This window comes from Phyllobates terribilis, unplaced genomic scaffold, assembly GCF_046119375.1.
Source record: "Phyllobates terribilis strain yellow unplaced genomic scaffold, ASM4611937v1 Scaffold_7__3_contigs__length_470593459, whole genome shotgun sequence".
Lineage (NCBI taxonomy): Eukaryota > Metazoa > Chordata > Amphibia > Anura > Dendrobatidae > Phyllobates > Phyllobates terribilis.
Window position 1 is genome coordinate 7,953,231 of NW_027362767.1, and position 20,908 is coordinate 7,974,138.

The 20,908-nt window shown below is 51.4% G+C and overlaps 1 protein-coding gene across 2 annotated transcripts in view; it reads left to right on the forward strand.

Annotated features, from left to right (window-relative positions):
- TTLL5 (tubulin tyrosine ligase like 5) overlaps nucleotides 1-20,908 on the forward strand; it is a 44,235-nt gene that overhangs the window by 18,842 nt on the left and 4,485 nt on the right. The gene's annotated exons all lie outside the window — the stretch shown is intronic.

Consider the following 20,908-nt stretch of genomic DNA (forward strand, 5'->3'; position numbering starts at 1 on the left):
GAAGAATCATTTCAGAACTTTTCACTTTTATTGTCACCCATGATGTGTACAAATCCTTAGATAGACAAACTGAAATCATTTTGATGGGGAAATAAAAATAACAAAGCTAAAATAATCCTCCTGTGATTGGGGCTGTGTTAGTGCCAAGAATCGTCCGATCACATTTCCCCCATCTTACACAATAGTCAGCGCTCGGCCACCGTCATTTACTGCGATTCTGATTAACCTCAGAGAAAGTGTCACTGCTCTAAGAGGATTTTCCTGACATTTTCTGGTCTGTAAACAGCTGACAACACAGCAGAGGATCTCACTTTGGAAAGTTGTCAGTCAGGATTAAGTACAATAACATTTCCCAGGCATCAGATCTACCATGGACACTGTGAAGACGTCATCAAGAAGGGGCTGAAATTTAACACAACAATGACATTACCAGCAATTGCAGAGCTAGTTGTGGAGTTTACATTTGAGGTGTCCTCAAGGACATAAAAGGAATTTTCAGCTTTTTGGTCAAAGAGAAATTCATAAAATTCTCCGCTGCCCCAGAATCAATGAGTGCTTGTCCTGTGAACATAGAGGAACCAAATGAGACAGACATGGGCACAAGCAAGTCCTCTTTAGTGGAGGACAAAGTTGTTATTATTATTATTATTTATTATAGCGCCATTTATTCCACTTTATACGTGATCGGGGTATACATAATAAAAACAAGTACAATATTCTTGGATAACAGAAGTCGCTGACTGGTACAATAGGAGAGAGGACCCTGCCCGCGAGGGCTCACAGTCTACAAGGGATGGGTGAGGATACAGTAGGTGAGGGTAGAGCTGGCCATGCAGCATTATGGTGGAGTGGTGGTTGCTGCAGGTTGTAGGCTTGTCGGAAGAGGTGGGTCTTCAGGTTCCTTTTGAAGGTTTCCACGGTAGACGAGAGTCTGATGTGTTGGGGTAGAACGTTCCGGAGTAGAGGGGGTGCGCGGGAGAAATCTTGTATGTGATTGTGGGAAGAGGAGATAACAGGGGAGGAAAGCAGGAGATCTTCTGAGGATCGGAGGTTGCGTGCAGGTAAGTACCGGGAGACTAGGTCACAGATGTATGGAGGAGACAGGTTGTGAATGGCTTTGTATGCCAGGGTTAGGGTTTTGAACTGAAGTCTCTGGGTAATGGGGAGCCAGTGAAGGGATTGACAGAGGGAAGAGACGGGGAATAGCGGGGGGACAGGTGGATTAGTTGGGCAGCGGAATTTAGGATAGATTGGAGGGGTGCGAGTGTTAGAGGGGAGGCCACAGAGCAGGAGGTTGCAGTAGTTGAGGCGGGAGATGATGAGGGCATACACTAGTGTTTTTGCAGAGTCGTGGTTGAGGAATGTGCGGATCCAGAAGATATTTTTGAGTTGGAGTCGGCAGGAAGTGGAAAGGGCTTGGATATGTGATGTGAAGGAGAGATCAGAGTCCAGGGTTACCCTGAGGCAGCCAGCTTGTGGGACTGGGGAGAGTGGACAGCCATTGATGTTGATAGATAGGTCAGTTGGGGGGGTTGAGTGAGATGGTGGAAAGATGATGAATTCTGTTTTATCCATGTTAAGTTTTAGAAATCTAGCAGAGAAGGATGAGATGGCGGACAGACATTGTGGGATTCTGGTTAGTAGGGAGGAGATATCGGGTCCAGAGAGGTAGATCTGTGTGTCATCAGTATAGAGGTGGTACTGAAAGCCGTGAGACTCTATGGGTTGTCCCAGGCCGAAGGTGTAGATGGAGAAGAGCATGGGCCATAGGACTGAACCTTGGGGGACACCGACAGATAGGGGGTGAGATGATGAGGTGGTGTGTGAGTGGGAGACGCTGAATGTCTGGTCTGTTAGATATGAGGAGATCCAAGATAGGGCCAAGTCTGTGATGCCGAGAGATGAGAGAGTCTGTAGTAAGAGGGAATGGTCCACTGTGTCAAAAGCAAAGGATAGGTCCAGGAGGAGGACAGAGTAATGTTGCTTGGATTTGGCGGTTAGTAGGTCGTTGGTGACTTTAGTCAGGGCAGTTTCAGTGGAGTGATGCGGTCGGAAGCCAGATTGTAAGTGGTCAAAGAGGGAGCAGGAGGAGAGGTGGGAGGAAAGTTCAAGATGGACGTGTTCCAGTAGTTTTGAGGCATAGGGGAGAAGTCATATGGGGCGATAGCTAGTCAGGATGGGTGATGGGAGGGCTTTTTGAGGATGGATGTGATTGAGGCATCTTTAAAGCATGAGGAGAAGACACCAGTTATTAGTGATAGGTTGAAGAGATGGGTTAGGGTTGGGGTAAAGACTGGTGAGGTTTGGGATGAGGTGGGACGGGATTCGGTTGAGTGCACAGGTGGTGAAATGTTATCTTGAGAGTAGAGCAGAAAGTTGATCTTCCGTAATGGAGGAGAAGCTGGTTTTGGAGGAGGAGGGCTGAGTAGTTACGAGGAGGGGCTGTGGGGGTTGTAGGCCAAAGCTTTCTCTGATATTATCAGTCTTCTGCTTGAAGAATGAGGCAGAGTCTTCAGCTGAGATGAGAGGGAGGAGGCACTGGTGGACAGAGGAGAGAATTGAAAGTGTTGAATAGCTGTTTGGGGTTGTGAGACAGGGAGGATATTAGAGATGAGAAGTAGGTTTGTTTTGCTGCAGTGAGTGTGGACTTGAAAGTACTGAGGGACTGTTGAATGCGATGAAGTGCTCTTTGGAATGAGATCTTTTCCATCTCCTCTCAGCAACCCTGGAAGCCTGCCTCAGTTCTTTAGTTAGGTTGGTGTGCCAGGGTTGCCTGTTGATTTTACAAGCTTTGGTATGTGTGAGGAGGTAACCGATTCGAGAGCTGCAACTATTGTGGTGTTATATAAAGTGGCCGCAGCATCTCCATCGTGCAAGGAACGTATGTCTGTAAGAGAGAGAAGGGATTCAGAGAGAGAGTGTAGAGCAAGGTGTTTTAAGATTTCTGCGAGGGTGTGCGGGTTTGTGAAGTGGGGGTTGTGGACCTGGAGAGGAGCGGGCAGAGAATGTAAGTAGGTTGTGGTGAGAGAGAGGGAGAGGTGAGTTAGGTTGGATAGTGAACAGAGGCGGGTGAAGATGAAGCCTAGTGTGTGGCCATCTTTGTGAGTGGCTGCGGGAGACCATTGAGCAAGGCCAAAGGAAGAAGCGAGAGATAGAAGGTAAGAGACAGCTGAGAGGGAATTGTCAATGGGGATGTTGAAGTCACTCATGATGATAGTGGGGATGTCAGCGGAAAGGAAATGAAGCAAATGAAACAGACATGGGCACAAGCAAGTCATCTTTAGTGGAGGACAGAGTTACCCCCATGGGGATGCCTCCCTCCTCGCCTAGGGGCTGAAGTTCTGGTTTGGCCTTCAGCTTGGGACAGTCTGTGCGAGATTGATCCACAATATAAACTAGAGTCCCTGTGAGGGTTGACGGGATCTTTTGGCCAGTGGCAATCTCTTTCGAGCGATTAGCATAGTTTCCGGTGCCTCTACTGAGGCAGAGCGGCCACATGGGCTGAGAGGTTTTGCACTGCCTGCACCAGGTCACGTTGACAGCAAGTGGCACCACCAGTCCAGACAAATCATCCGTATCCAATCACAACAGTTTTGTGGCGGCTGCACTTTTGGGATTCATGGTGTTAGGATTTTGTTTAGTCTGACCTGCTGAGTGGATCATCTAAGCCTGAGGTCTGGGTGGGCACACGGACCCCAGGCGTTGGGGCAGCTTCCTCGAGGACACGTGGAATTGTGAGGACTTGGTACACTCAGGAGGACAGATGAAGTGGAACCAACATAGGTGACCATTCGTCTCTGCTGGGTAGAGTTGGCACAATATGCACAGATGGCAGAGTACACCAACATATGATGCTGGAGTCTCAATCCCAAGACACAGGTGTGTGTCTTAGTGGGCTTAAATAGGACTGTGGACATAATGTCATCGAGCCACGACAGGCAACTTGCAAAACCTGATGTGGAGCACAACAGAAGGCAGCGGAGCCTGTGATACCCGAGACAGGTGTGTATCAGGTGACATCAAAGGGGGAAAAAAGTTCTGAAATTATTCTTCTATATGACTAAAACCTGGGACTGTAACAGGGGTGTGTAAACTTTTTATATCCTCTCCAAGGACAGACCATTAGAATTCAGGCTTAACATATACCCGTTGGTTAAGCAACGAATACAGAGGCGCAGGGGCCAAAGATTATTATGGGGTTTGCAGGTTGTGCGTTTTCTTCCATTTTAGGCTATGTGCGCACGTTCAGGATTTGAATCCGGAAAATTCCTTAAGGTTTCTGCATCTCTTGGCAGGAAAAACGTTGCAGAAAAAATGTGCGTTTGGCCGCGATTTTCATTCAGTTTTTGATTTTTTTTTTATGCGTTTTTGTACAGCAATAAATGCTTTCTGGAGCTAAATAAAGATATTTGAAAAAATAAACGTGGGGCATTGCTTTAACCCTTGCATTACCGTCAGACCTGGGGTGAATATATTGCTTAATTTAAATTATTACAGAATGTGTCTGTTGTATTTCAAATAAAGTGTTTTACTCAGTGTTCTGAAGCATCCGTCTGGACCACAAACTATTTCTCAAAGTCTGGTGCGACCAGGACCGGCTGCTTACACAGTGCCAGCTTCAACTGTTGGAACGCCATCTCTGTTTCCTCCTTTCCTTTCACCATTGTTGATCTGGTGCCTTTGAGGAGATCCGTGAGTGGCGCGGCCATCATGACAAAATTTGGGATCAACCACCGGTAATATCCCACCATTCCCAAGAACGCTCTCACTTGCTTTTTGGAGAGCGGTTGCAGCCAGTTCTGGATTGCCCTTCCCAGAACAAGGGAAAATCACGCCCCAATATGACGGGCTGTATCAGGTCCCTGACCACCCCGACCTCGTGAGATTAGGCGCCAAAGTCTGTTCTGACTGTCACACTGGTCACTGGGTAATTCTTGGCATCTCCATGTATGCAGCGAATGCCCACAGTTTTGGTAGGGAACAGCTGGTGGGGAAGAGTAGCATTGATTAGGGTCACCAGAGTACAATAGTCCAAGCACCCTTCCTCCATTAATGGACACGGCACACACCTGCGGCCCCTCGCCGGGTTGACCGTCCACACTGCAGGCTGGATAAGCATAATAGGAACACCGTCTGCCTAGGCTGCAGTACATGGGTTCAGGGGACATATGGCATCGGGCGGCTACATGTCCAGGGTTGTGATACCAACAAACGATATCCCTCATGGCAGTCTTTGCGGCACCTTCAGAGGAAGTGGGACGCCCCCCAGTGGTGGCTCTAGACCTCTTCCATGGTGAAGCCGCCCCCTTTTGGGTATCCCAGTACGGGGAAGTGACTATACCCGGTTTCCCGAGCGATTTCTCAACGACCTGGTACCTCTCTACTAGGCCGAGAAGGTTGTCTGCGTTCTGGGGATCGCCTTGAGCGACCCAAGTCTGTACCGACTTAGGAAAGGAGTGTATGAACCTATCAATCACTACGCGCTCGACCTTCTGGGTAGTAGTGGAAGACTCTGGCTGCAACCACTTCTGAATGAGATGCAGCAGGTCAAACATCTGCGACCGAGGGGATTTGTCGCCAGCATACGCCCAGTGGTGGACTCGTTGGGCTCTCATTGCCATATTGACACCCAGGGGTGCAAGGATTTCTGTCTTAAGTTTGGAATAGTCTTTGACATCCTGCAGTGCTAAGTCATAATATGCCTTTTGGGGTTCACCCGACAAATATGGAGCCAGAACCTCTGCCGACTGTTCTAGTGGAAGTGTCTCTCGTTCTGCTACCCTTTCATAAACAGTCAGAAATGCCTCCACATCATCCCCTGGGGTCATCGTTTGCATGGCTCTTCTTACCGGTTTCCGGACGCATGCACCATCACCTGGAGTTGGGGGAGGGGCTGCCGGCCTCCCACGAACCGCCTCTGCAAGTAGCTCAATCTGCTGCTGCTGGTACTGGTCTTGTTGATGCTGCTGCTGGTACTGGTCGTGTTGATGCTGCTGCTGTTGACAGAACTGGTCTTGTTGCTGTTGCTGCTGCTGTTGGATCTGTTGCATCCGTAGTTTGTCTCCTGCTGCTGCTGTATGTTCTGCTGGCTCTGCAAGGGCTGCTGCATGCTATGCTGGTGCTGTGTTTGCTGTGCCTGCAACAAATGCTTAAGCAGGTCCTCCATTTTTTCCGGCGTCACTTGCTGGCTTACGGCCGCCTTCACCCAGGACATGCAGCGTCTCTTATAACAGTCACACGTGTTCACTGGGAGTGATGCCCGCACTTCTATCACCTACTGTGGTAGATCGGCTCACTCGGCTACGCATTGAGGTGTAAACGGAACACTGTCTCTTTAAATTTTCAGTTGGTTTATTGTGCAGCATAACCCAGTAAAAAGTTCATGGAAAATAAACATAGCCCATCCAGCCTAACTGCAAACAAAATTAGGGAAAAAGTCCTTGCACTGGCCGGGGTCCGGCCACTCCAGGTTTAGCAAAAAACCACGCGGTTCAGGTTCAGCAGGAACAAACACATGCTCCTCTCTCTGGAGCTGGCCTCCAGATACTGATGGCCTCCTGAGTCAAAAGGCTGGCTTTTTAAAGCCCCTAAACCACGCCCTGGAGTGGAGATAGGGTGGATGGCTTCCCTCCCAGCACTTAGCTATCCACCTGTAAAGCATGCCCTTGTAACTCTGGCTATTAACCCTCTCTGCACCTAATGTGCAGGAGAAACCTCCATGTTTTACATCACTGAAGCAAAAAGTCTCAGACCAGTAGACCAGTATCTCCCCTCCAGTATTCTGCCAGTGACTTTGTCACACCACTATGCGTGCATCAGAGGCTGCGGATCACCTTCGGACCCTGACATACGGCGCGACTTTCAGGACCGCAGCATGTCAAATTCTCTTGCGGAGTCGCTAATTTCCACAACAGAAATTTAACCACTAGCATGTATTGAATGCGGTAAGTCCGCATGGTTCAGTGAACACGTGGATTTATCTGTGTTCAATCGAGTGCAGCATTTTGGATGCAGCAAAAATATACTGCGTCCAAAGCTGTGCTACGTCCGGATTGTGGGCACATAGCCTAACATTAAAAATAATGGCGTCATTTCAGAACCAGTAGAGAGAAAGCCGACCGCTGGGAGATGATATTAGTAGCCTGGGAAGGGGCCATTAGCCAAAAATGGACCCTGCTATTAATAACAGCCCACAGCTGTTTGCTTAGCCTTTACTGGCTAGATTACAGGGGGACCCCAGAAAAAAAATTGACGTAGGGTTCCCCTATAAAATCTAACCAGCTAAGGCTAGGCAGACTGTTGCAGGCTAATATTAATAGCCAGTGAAGGGGCCATGGAGCCTGGCCCCCTCTGCGGCTAATAATATCAGTTCTCAGCAGCCCCAGAAATGGCGCATCCATAAGATGCGCCAGATCTGGCGCTTAGCCATTGCTCTTCCCACTGCCGTGTAGCGGTGGCGAGTGGGGTAATAAGGTAGGGGTTCATGTCAGCCTTGTATTGGTGGCTGACATGAAGCCCAGGTTATTAATAGAGGGCGTCTATACGAAACCCCCATTATTAACCCCGTAGTAAGGTTTTTGACATTTTTTCAAATAAAGACACGGCCAGAATAAAGTCTTTTAAATAAAATTCCACACTGTTTTAATCTTTTATTTAAAAATAAAAAACACTGTATACTCATCTAACGCCGAAGCCCTCATCTCCTGTAAGAAAACAAAAATAAAAAACAACCATATCCCTCACCTGTCTGCCGTCATGACATAATTCGAGTGTCCCACAACAATCTGGGTCACTTCTACAGCAGCCATATCAGCAATCACTGATGTGACTGCTGTAGAAGTCAGGCGTGTAATCAATCCTTTCAGCGTACATTGCTGCGCTGCTGGGGCTGAGTTCACCTTAGTTCATCAGCTGAAGATCAGCTGAGAGCTCCGGTGACCTCACTTACTGCATCAGTGTTGCGTGGGAAAATTCCCATGCAGCACCTATGCTGTAAGTGAGGTCACCGGAGCTCTCAGCTGATCTTCAGCTGATGAACTAAGGTGAACTCAGCTCCAGCAGCGCAGCGATCTACACTGCTGGGAGCGATCGCGCTCCTGGCAGTGTATTGCCTGGTGATCGGGTCGTCATGGGACATCGGGAGGGCGGCGGACAGGTGAGAATAAGGTGTTTTTTTATTTTAATATAGATTTTTACTTTTTTTTAACACAGCGCACAGTCGCCGGCTGAAGAGACTACTTCTCCCCTCAGTTGCGCCTGCTCCCACTATTGTCAGTGGGAGCGGCCGTCAGATGATGGGAGGAGTAGTCTCCCGCAGTCCATTCTTTGTGTTTTTACGGCGTTTTTGACTCATTGACTTGAAATGAGTCAATCAAATATGCAGCAAATCCGCAAATATATTTATACCTGCGTTTTTGCTGCGGATTTGACTGACTCAATTCGGGTCTATTGAGTGAAAAGCGCTGCAGAAATTGACATGTGATAGCCCTAATCTAAAGTTTCAGAACAGAAGAAAATCACAATCTGCAAATTTTAGCATAATAATTGGGGCCTCCGCCTGTTTTTTGACACTCGGCCATTGGGTCTGTGTTAAGTGTGAATTCTGGTTGTCTGTCCGTGTATCAGAACTCCCAAATGGACTATTTTTTTTCTGTAAAGTAGTTAAAAAATTATGTACTGTAACATAGTTATTAAAAAACAGCGTACAATGTTCCCAATACATGGAAATAACAACTAGTGGAAAGATTTTGTGATAACTCGTGTTTTTGAACACTACTGTATAACATCCGGCCCCCCTCACCCAGGTATAACATTATAACATCCGGCCCCCCTCACCCAGGTATAACATTATAACATCCGGCCCACCTCACCCAGGTATAACATTATAACATCCGGGCCCCCCTCACCCAGGTATAACATTATAACATCCGGCCCACCTCACCCAGGTATAACATTATAACATCCGGCCCACCTCACCCAGGTATAACATTATAACATCCGGCCCACCTCACCCAGGTATAACATTATAACATCCGGCCCACCTCACCCAGGTATAACATTATAACATCCGGCCCACCTCACCCAGGTATAACATTATAACATCCGGGCCCCCCTCACCCAGGTATTACATTATAACATCCGGCCCCCCTCACCCAGGTATAACATTATAACATCCGGGCCCCCCTCACCTAGCTATAACATTATAACATCCGGCCCACCTCACCCAGGTATAACATTATAACATCCGGGCCCCCCTCACCCAGGTATAACATTATAACATCCGGCCCACCTCACCCAGGTATAACATTATAACATCCGGGCCCCCCTCACCTAGGTATAACATTATAACATCCGGGCCCCCCTCACCCAGGTATAACATTATAACATCCGGCCCACCTCACCCAGGTATAACATTATAACATCCGGGCCCCCCTCACCTAGGTATAACATTATAACATCCGGGCCCCCCTCACCCAGGTATAACATTATAACATCCGGCCCACCTCACCCAGGTATAACATTATAACATCCGAGCCCACCTCACCCAGGTATAACATTATAACATCCGAGCCCACCTCACCCAGGTATAACATTATAACATCCGGGCCCCCCTCACCCAGGTATAACATTATAACATCCGGGCCCCCCTCACCCAGGTATAACATTATAACATCCGAGCCCACCTCACCCAGGTATAACATTATAACATCCGAGCCCACCTCACCCAGGTATAACATTATAACATCCGAGCCCACCTCACCCAGGTGTAACATTATAACATCCAGCCCCCCCTCACCCAGGTATAACATTATAACATCCAGCCCAGGTATAACATTATAACATCCGGCCCCCCTCACCCAGGTATAACATTATAACATCCGGCCCCCCTCACCCAGGTATAACATTATAACATCCGGGCCCCCCTCACCCAGGTATAACATTATAACATCCAGCCCCCCCTCACCCAGGTATAACATTATAACATCCAGCCCAGGTATAACATTATAACATCCGAGCCCACCTCACCCAGGTATAACATTATAACATCCGAGCCCACCTCACCCAGGTATAACATTATAACATCCGGCCCACCTCACCCAGGTATAACATTATAACATCCAGCCCAGGTATAACATTATAACATCCGGCCCCCCTCACCCAGGTATAACATTATAACATCCAGCCCAGGTATAACATTATAACATCCGGCCCCCCTCACCCAGGTATAACATTATAACATCCGGGCCCCCCTCACCCAGGTATAACATTATAACATCCGGGTCCCCCTCACCCAGGTATAACATTATAACATCCGGCCCAGGTATAACATTATAACATCCGGCCCCCCTCACCCAGGTATAACATTATAACATCCAGCCCAGGTATAACATTATAACATCCGGCCCCCCTCACCCAGGTATAACATTATAACATCCGGGCCCCCCTCACCCAGGTATAACATTATAACATCCGAGCCCACCTCACCCAGGTATAACATTATAACATCCGGCCCACCTCACCCAGGTATAACATTATAACATCCAGCCCCCCCTCACCCAGGTATAACATTATAACATCCAGCCCAGGTATAACATTATAACATCCGGCCCCCCTCACCCAGGTATAACATTATAACATCCGGGCCCCCCTCACCCAGGTATAACATTATAACATCCGGGCCCCCCTCACCCAGGTATAACATCCGGCCCCCCTCACCCAGGTATAACATTATAACATCCGGGCCCCCCTCACACAGGTATAACATTATAACATCCGGCCCCCCTCACCCAGGTATAACATTATAACATCCGGCCCCCCTCACCCAGGTATAACATTATAACATCCGGCCCCCCTCACCCAGGTATAACATTATAACATCCGGCCCCCCTCACCCAGGTATAACATTATAACATCCGGCCCCCCTCACCCAGGTATAACATTATACCATCCGGGCCCCCCTCACCCAGGTATAACATTATAACATCCGGGCCCCCCTCACCCAGGTATAACATTATAACATCCGGGCCCCCCTCACCCAGGTATAACATTATAACATCCGGGCCCCCCTCACCCAGGTATAACATTATAACATCCGGCCCCCCTCACCCAGGTATAACATTATAACATCCGGCCCCCCTCACCCAGGTATAACATTATAACATCCAGCCCACCTCACTCAGGTATAACATTATAACATCCGGCCCACCTCAATCAGGTATAACATCCGGCCCCCCTCACCCAGGTATAACATTATAACATCCGGGCCCCCCTCACCCAGGTATAACATTATAACATCCGTGCCCCCCTCACCCAGGTATAACATTATAACATCCGGCCCCCCTCACCCAGGTATAACATTATAACATCCGGCCCCCCTCACCCAGGTATAACATTATAACATCCGGCCCCCCTCACCCAGGTATAACATTATAACATCCGGCCCACCTCACTCAGGTATAACATTGTAACATCCGGCCCCCCTCACCCAGGTATAACATTATAACATCCGGCCCCCCTCACCCAGGTATAACATTATAACATCCGGCCCAGGTATAACATTATAACATCCGGCCCCCCTCACCCAGGTATAACATTATAACATCCGGCCCCCCTCACCCAGGTATAACATTATAACATCCGGCCCCCCTCACCCAGGTATAACATTATAACATCCAGCCCAGGTATAACATTATAACATCCGGCCCCCCTCACACAGGTATAACATTATAACATCCAGCCCAGGTATAACATTATAACATCCGGCCCAGGTATAACATTATAACATCCGGCCCCCCTCACCCAGGTATAACATTATAACATCCAGCCCCCCTCACCCAGGTATAACATTATAACATCCGGCCCCCCTCACCCAGGTATAACATTATAACATCCAGCCCCCCTCACCCAGGTATAACATTATAACATCCGGCCCCCCTCACCCAGGTATAACATTATAACATCCGGCCCACCTCACCCAGGTATAACATTATAACATCCGGGCCCCCCTCACCCAGGTATAACATTATAACATCCAGCCCCCCTCACCCAGGTATAACATTATAACATCCGGCCCCCCTCACCCAGGTATAACATTATAACATCCGGCCCACCTCACCCAGGTATAACATTATAACATCCGGCCCCCCTCACCCAGGTATAACATTATAACATCCGGCCCCCCTCACCCAGGTATAACATTATAACATCCAGCCCCCCTCACCCAGGTATAACATTATAACATCCGGCCCCCCTCACCCAGGTATAACATTATAACATCCAGCCCCCCTCACCCAGGTATAACATTATAACATCCGGCCCCCCTCACCCAGGTATAACATTATAACATCCGGCCCCCCTCACCCAGGTATAACATTATAACATCCGGCCCACCTCACCCAGGTATAACATTATAACATCCGGGCCCCCCTCACCCAGGTATAACATTATAACATCCGGGCCCACCTCACCCAGGTATAACATTATAACATCCGGCCCACCTCACTCAGGTATAACATTATAACATCCGGCCCCCCTCACCCAGGTATAACATTATAACATCCGGCCCCCCTCACCCAGGTATAACATTATAACATCCAGCCCCCCTCACCCAGGTATAACATTATAACATCCGGACCCTCTTATTCCCCGGTGTATAACATCTGACCCCCTCACTTCCCCGGTGTACACCCTCCGGCCCCCCGCTATGCCGTCTCCGTTACTACCATGTGGCAGATCGGCCGGTGGTGCTAAACTCCCTGATACCAGCGCGGTCCTGTAATAGAGGCCACCAGGGGAACAAGTCCGTCCATGACATTTCTTCCTCTTGGATCGTCCCCCATCACCTGGGAGTGATATTATTGAGAAGTGGAAGGAACCGCAGCAACTCAGCCACAAAGTGGAGACCCCGTAACGTTACAGAGCGGGGGGCCGAGTGCTGAAAGTCACCAATGCCGATGTACTGCTCTGCTTTGGCCATTTGTCCTCTGTCACAGCAGTAACTGCACAAAGCAGTACCATCAGGTTCCTGTGTCCTTCCGGCTCTGAATATACGGCCCCATTTTTGCTTCTCTAGAAGAAAGAGTCCAGGTCCGAGGATTATATTGAGTGCAGCGATAGCAGCAGGAGAATAAAGATTGAGACCCGATTCATCAAAGCTTTTAAGTCAGAATTCTGGTGTAAAAAGCTTTGACAAGTCACAAAATTTGGTGCAATATGAGAGACTGCATTAAAATGCTGTGACTTTTGGTGCTTTCACTCCATTTTTACCTAGCTCAGAATAAGTGGGCAGAGCTGAGGAATAGGACACCATCCCTTGCTACCCACAAATATTATGCCAGTCCCCGACTAGAGTAAGTTTTGTGGTGCGTCGTACATGGAGGTGGAGTCCACTTTCCAGATGCATCTGATTCATTAAGAGGCCTGTCCTCCTTAATGAATCCAGAGCGTCTGAGTCCAGCGCACCCCTTGTCAAGACTAGCGTGAACATATCTGCAGATCAGTGGCGGCTCCCTCCTGTGACTCCCGTCATCTGCAGATCAGTGGAGGCTCCCTCCTGTGATTAGTCATCTGCAGTGGCGGCTCCCTCCTGTGATTAGTTGTAACGGGTCTGGGAGGCGGAACCTCTGAGCTACTATACAAGGGGGCGGTCCTTGTAAGGGAGCGGGTGGCGACCAGGGAAGACGGGCTGGAAGTCTCAGCAGGTGAACGGGACAGTCTCTGAGTGAACGGGACAGTCTCTGAGTGAACGGGACAGTCTCTGAGTGAACGGGCTGGAGGTCACGGCAAGTGACCGGGGCAGTCTCTAGGTAAAGGGTTGGTACGACCTGTGGCGGCTGAAGATAGACGTGAGCTCCCAGGTGAGCAGGCGAGAGTCTCTGGATGAACGGGTGGTCACAGCATGTGACGGCGGAGCCTCCAGGAAGACCAGCGGACAGGCGACAGATGAGCGCTCCCAGGTGAGCGGGCTGGAGTCACTGGACAGGCAGGTGGTCACAGCACGTGACGGCAGAGCCTCCGGGTAGGCTAGCAGACAGGTAGCAGATGTGCGCTCCCAGGTGAGCGGGCAAGCTGGTCCATAGACAGACTGACAGGAGTTGGAAGGCAGACCGTCGGACCTCAGGCAAGCAGGCAGGTAGCTGATGTGCGCTCCCAGGTGAGCGGGCAGGCTGGTCCTTAGACAGACTGAGAGGATTAGTAAGGCAGACCGTCGGACCTCAGACTAGCAGGCAGGTAGCAAGTAATCAGGCAGGAATCTGGCAGGTAACTGGCAACGGGACCTGAGGGCTGAAGCACAGGTGAGACACAGGTGCAAACAACATTGCTCGGGCACCTCCATTTTGGAGGAGGTGCCTTATATATGGTAAAGTCCTCCGGCCATTGGCCGGGGACTCCTTAGGACGGCGCGCGCGGCCCCTTTAAGAGGGAGGGAGAGCGCGCGCGCCCTAAGCACAGTGGCCGGGAAGGAGCGCGCGCTGCCAGCAGAGCGGGAGAGGGACGCTGGGCACGGAGCAGAGCGGTGAGGGGAACAGCGTCCCTGCCTAGCAGAGGGCAGGGACGCCGGCGCTACAGTACCCCCCCCTTTAGGCCCCCCCTTTTTTAGGCCAGACAGAAATTTAGCAAGGATGAGAGGGGCATGGATGTTCTCCCATGGCTCCCACGTTCTCTCCTCAGGACCAAACCCCTTCCAATCTACCAGAAAAAAGGTCTTCCCTCTTACCCTTTTGGTAGCAAGAATGTTCTCTACCTCAAACTCGTCCTCAGCGGAAACCGGAGCAGGAGGCGTACCTGTAGACTTGGAAAAAGAGTTAAGCACCACAGGTTTGAGGAGAGATACATGGAAGGAGTTAGGGATCCGTAAGTTGGCCGGGAGTTTCAATTTATAGGCCACCGGGTTGATCTGACTGATGACCTCCAGAGGACCGATGAACCGAGGCCCTAACTTGTAAGAAGGTATCTTGAGTCGAACATATTTAGATGAGAGCCAGACCTTATCTCCTGGACGAAATTGTGGAGGATCCAGGCGTTTTTTGTCAGCGTGTCTTTTCATACGCTCGGATGACAGAAGGAGTGCGGACCGGGTACTCTCCCATATGGAGGAAAATTTGCTAACGAGAGATTCCGCAGCCGGGTTGTCCACAGAGGTGGAGACAGGAAAAGGAATCCGAGGATGCTGACCGAAAACTACAAAAAACGGGGATTTGGAGGAGGATTCGCTCTCGTGATTATTATAAGAGAACTCGGCCCATGGTAGGAGATCCACCCAGTCAGAATGGTGGGCATTAACGAAGTGCCGGAGGTAACTGGTCAGGTTCTGATTGATCCGCTCCACTTGACCATTGGACTGTGGGTGGTAAGCGGAGGAGAAGTCCAGGGTGACGTCTAGTAGTTTACAAGTGGCTCTCCAGAAACGTGAGGTGAACTGTACCCCACGATCCGACACGATGTGGAGGGGCAGGCCATGAAGACGGAAGATATGGCGGATAAAGTCTTTAGCCAGCTCGGGTGCAGACGGGAGGCCTGGCAGGGGAATAAAGTGAGCCATCTTGGAAAAGCGGTCAGCGACCACCCAAATGACCGTACAACCGACAGAGACGGGGAGATCACTTATGAAGTCCATAGCAATATGCTGCCAGGGGGCAGCAGGCACAGGAAGCGGAAGGAGGCGTCCGGCTGGCAGATGTCTCGGGACTTTGTTGCGGGCGCAGGACACACAGGCAGAAACAAAGTCTATTACGTCCTTGTGCAGGGTAGGCCACCAATAGTGCCGGGCAATAAGCTGGAGGGTCTTTTTCTGACCGGCGTGGCCAGCTAGCTTAGACGAATGGCCCCAGTGTAGGATCTTGTCCCGATCAGGTACTGAAACAAACGTCTTACCGGGAGGGAGACGATTTAGACTCACGGGTGCCACCTGCATTACTCTGGCGGGATCGATGATATGTTTAGGTTCCTCCTCGAGATCGGACACCAGAAAGGATCGGGACAAGGCGTCTGCTTTGACGTTTTTGTCAGCCGGGCGAAAATGAAGAACAAAATCAAAGCGAGCAAAAAACAAGGACCACCGGGCTTGGCGCGGGTTAAGTCTCTGGGCATTCTGGAGGTAAGCCAAGTTCTTGTGGTCAGTGTAAATTATTACCGGATGAAGAGCCCCCTCGAGTAGGTAACGCCACTCCTCCAACGCCAGCTTGATGGCCAATAACTCTCGGTCTCCTATGGAATAGTTGCGCTCAGAAGAGGAGAAGAGTTTGGAGAAGAAGCCATAAGTTACCATTCTCCCGGAAGATGATTTTTGAGTAAGTACCGCTCCGGCTCCAGAGGAGGAGGCGTCAACTTCCAGGAAGAACTGCTTGTTGCCGTCCGGGCGATGCAGCACTGGGGCGGAAGAGAAGGCCTGTTTTAGGGAAAGAAAGGCCTCCTCTGCTTCGGGCGGCCAGTCTTTGGGATTAGTACCCTTACGGGTGAGCGCGGAAATTGGAGCAGTCCGGGAAGAGAAGTGTGGTATGAAGAGGCGGTAGTAGTTGGCGAAGCCCAGGAATCGCTGAATGGCCTTCAACCCCTCCGGTCGGGGCCATTTCTCGATGGCAGACAGTCTCTCAGGATCCATTTGTAGGCCGGTCTGAGAGATAATGTAGCCCAGAAACGGAAGCGAGGTCTGCTCAAAGAGGCACTTCTCATATTTAGCGTAGAGATGGTTCTGCCTGAGCCTGAGCAGGACCTGACGAACGTCCCTCCGGTGAGTCTGGAGATCCGGAGAGAAGACCAAGATGTCGTCCAGGTACACCACTACGCAGGAGTAGAGAAGGTCCCGGAAGATGTCATTGACCAACTCTTGAAAGACGGCAGGAGCGTTACAGAGGCCAAAGGGCATTACCAGATATTCATAGTGGCCGTCCCGGGTGTTGAATGCCGTCTTCCATTCATCCCCCTGACGGATACGAACCAGGTTGTACGCCCCACGGAGGTCCAATTTGGTGAAGATTCTAGCCCCCCTCAGACGATCAAATAACTCCGGAATGAGCGGAAGGGGGTACTTATTCTTCACCGTGATCTGGTTAAGGCCTCTATAGTCTATACAGGGACGGAGAGAGCCGTCCTTCTTTTTGACGAAAAAGAAGCCTGCTCCCGCTGGGGAGGTAGATTTCCGGATGAATCCCCTGGCCAGATTCTCCTCAATATATTCGGACATCGAGCGGGTCTCAGCAGCGGATAATGGATAAATACGCCCACGGGGAGGAGAAGTACCAGGTAACAAGTCGATAGGGCAGTCGTATGGTCTATGAGGGGGTAGTGTCTCTGCTTCCTTTTTATTAAAGACATCAGCATAAGACCAATAAGGGATCGGAAGTCCAGGTAGATTAGCTGGGGTAGGAGAAGGACGGACGGGATGGACGGGAACCAGACAGGTCTTATGGCAGCCCTGTCCCCAGCGAAGGACTTCTCCGGTCTGCCAGTCAAGAACGGGTGCATGTCTCTGGAGCCAAGGTAGACCTAGCAGGAGGGCGTGAGAGAGTCCAGGCAGAACATGGAAGGAGATACTTTCAGAATGCAGCATTCCCACCTGCAGAGTAATGGATTCGGTGATGAGTTGGATGGGGCGTGGTAAGAGCCCCCCATCCACGGCAGCAACAGACAAGGGTACAGCCAGAGGTTTGGTGGGGATGCGGTATTTCTCTACCAGGGACTGTGAGATAAGATTCCCGGCTGCTCCAGAGTCAAGTTGGGCTAGTTCGAAATAACGGTTCTCCCCGTAGACGATTGAAACTGACAACAGCAGGGATGGAGAGGATTTATTCTTGTCTAGGTGGACCTCTCTGAGCGAACCTAGACTCAGGCGTTTCCCGACTTCTCCGGGCAGGCACGGATCCGGTGCTCCTTACTGCCACAGTAGAAGCAGGTCCCCTCGGCACGGCGTAAGTCCTGACGGGTCTTGACCATCTTGGTCTGGTCGACCTGCATAGGCTCAGGAGAGTGTACCTGGTAAGAGACAGAAGGAGTGACGGGTTTCTGAAAAGTAGGAGCTAGACGTGGTAATCTCCTCTCACGGGTGACCTCTCTGGCACGCTCCTGGAACCGTAGGTCAATCCGGGTGGCAAGAGTTATTAAATCATCGAGAGTGGTAGGAATGTCCCGACCGGCAAGCTCATCTTTAATACGGCCGGACAGACCCTCCCAGAAGACGGAAACCAGAGCGTCGTTATCCCAGGCCAGCTCCGAGGCAAGGGTACGGAACCGTATGGCATATTGGCCCACGGTGAGACTTTCCTGACGGAGGCGTAGCAGAGATGATGCGGATGAGGTCTTCCGTCTGGGTTCGTCGAAGACTTTCCGGAAAGCCGTGAGAAAAGCAGGCAAGTTGGATACCAGGGGGTCTCCTCTCTCCCATAGAGGATTTAGCCAGGCCATGGCCTCCCCGGTGAGATGGGACATGATGAATGCAATTTTGGCCCGGTCGGAGTTAAACTGGTGAGATAATAGTTCAAAGTGCAGGGTGCACTGATTTATGAAGCCCCGAGCCTGGGCGGAGTCGCCTCCGAAGCGAGGAGGTGCAGAAAGCCGGGGTCCGGGGTAAGATACCATGGTATTAATGGGCAGTGGAGCTGCCGGATTGCGAGACATGGCACTGGCGGAGGTTGCTGGTGGAGCAGTCAGAGTGTCCAGGCGAGTATTGACATTCCGCAGGTGACCCAGAATGGACTCCTGTTGGGACCTTTGACGGGACAGTTCATGACACAGGTCCGAGAGCGAGGGAGCTTGGGTGCCACCGGGTTCCATGGCCCGAGCAAACTGTAACGGGTCTGGGAGGCGGAACCTCTGAGCTACTATACAAGGGGGCGGTCCTTGTAAGGGAGCGGGTGGCGACCAGGGAAGACGGGCTGGAAGTCTCAGCAGGTGAACGGGACAGTCTCTGAGTGAACGGGACAGTCTCTGAGTGAACGGGCTGGAGGTCACGGCAAGTGACCGGGGCAGTCTCTAGGTATAGGGTTGGTACGACCTGTGGCGGCTGAAGATAGACGTGAGCTCCCAGGTGAGCAGGCGAGAGTCTCTGGATGAACGGGTGGTCACAGCATGTGACGGCGGAGCCTCCAGGAAGACCAGCGGACAGGCGACAGATGAGCGCTCCCAGGTGAGCGGGCAGAAGTCTCTGGACAGGCGGGTGGTCACAGCACGTGACGGCAGAGCCTCCGGGTAGGCAAGCAGACAGGTAGCAGATGAGCGCTCCCAGGTGAGCGGGCAGGAGTCACTGGACAGGCAGGTGGTCACAGCACGTGACGGCGGAGCCTCCAGGTAGGCTAGCAGGCAGGTAGCAGATGTGCGCTCCCAGGTGAGCGGGCAAGCTGGTCCATAGACAGACTGACAGGAGTTGGAAGGCAGACCGTCGGACCTCAGGCAAGCAGGCAGGTAGCTGATGTGCGCTCCCAGGTGAGCGGGCAGGCTGGTCCTTAGACAGACTGAGAGGATTAGTAAGGCAGACCGTCGGACCTCAGACTAGCAGGCAGGTAGCAAGTAATCAGGCAGGAATCTGGCAGGTAACTGGCAGGTAACTGGCAACGGGACCTGAGGGCTGAAGCACAGGTGAGACACAGGTGCAAACAACATTGCTCGGGCACCTCCATTTTGGAGGAGGTGCCTTATATATGGTAAAGTCCTCCGGCTATTGGCCGGGGACTCCTTAGGACGGCGCGCGCGGCCCCTTTAAGAGGGAGGGAGAGCGCGCGCGCGCGCGCCCTAAGCACAGTGGCCGGGAAGGAGCGCGCGCTGCCAGCAGAGCGGGAGAGGGACGCCGGGCACGGAGCAGAGCGGTGAGGGGAACAGCGTCCCTGCCTAGCAGAGGGCAGGGACGCCGGCACTACATTAGTCATCTGCAGATCAGTGGAGGCTCCCTCCTGTGACTCCCGTCATCTGCAGATCAGTGGAGGCTCCCTCCTGTGATTAGTCATCTGCAGTGGCGGCTCCCTCCTGTGATTAGTCATCTGCAGATCAGTGGAGGCTCCCTCCTGTGACTCCCGTCATCTGCAGATCAGTGGAGGCTCCCTCCTGTGATTAGTCATCTGTAGTGGCGGCTCCCTCCTGTGACTCCTTTCATCTATAGATCAGTGGCGGCTCCGTCCTGTGGCTCCCTTCATCTGCAGATCAGTGGCGGCTCCCTCCTGTGACTCCCGTCATCTGCAGATCAATGGCGGCTCCCTCCTGTGACTCCCGTCATCTACAGATCAGTGGCGGCTCCCTCCTGTGACTCCCGTCATCTGCAGATCAATGGCGGCTCCCTCCTGTGACTCCCGTCATCTGCAGATCATTGGCAGCTCCCTCCTGTGATTAGTCATCTGTAGTGGCGGCTCCCTCCTGTGACTCCTTTCATCTATAGATCAGTGGTGGCTCCCTCCTGTGGCTCCCTTCATCTGCAGATCAGTGGCGGCTCCCTCCTGTGACTCCCGTCATCTGCAGATCAATGGCGGCTCCCTCCTGTGACTCCCGTCATCTGCAGATCAGTGGCGGCTTCCTCCTGTGACACCCATCATCTGCAGATCAGTGGAAGCTCACTCCTGTGATTAGTCATCTGCAGATCATTGGCAGCTCCCTCCTGTGATTAGTCATCTGCAGTGGCAGCTCCCTCCTGTGATTAGTCATCTGCAGTGGCGGCTCCCTCCTGTGACACCCATCATCTGCAGATCAGTGGAAGCTCACTCCTGTGATTAGTCATCTGCAGATCATTGGCAGGTCCCTCCTGTGACTCCTTTCATCTGCAGATCAGTGGCGGCTTCCTCCTATGATTAGTCATCTGTAGATCAGTGGCGGCTCCCTCCTGTGACTCCCGTCATCTGAAGATCAGTGGCGGCTCCCTCCTGTGACTCCCGTTATCTGCAGATCAGTGGCGGCTTCCTCCTGTGACTCCCTTCATCTGCAGATCAGTGGC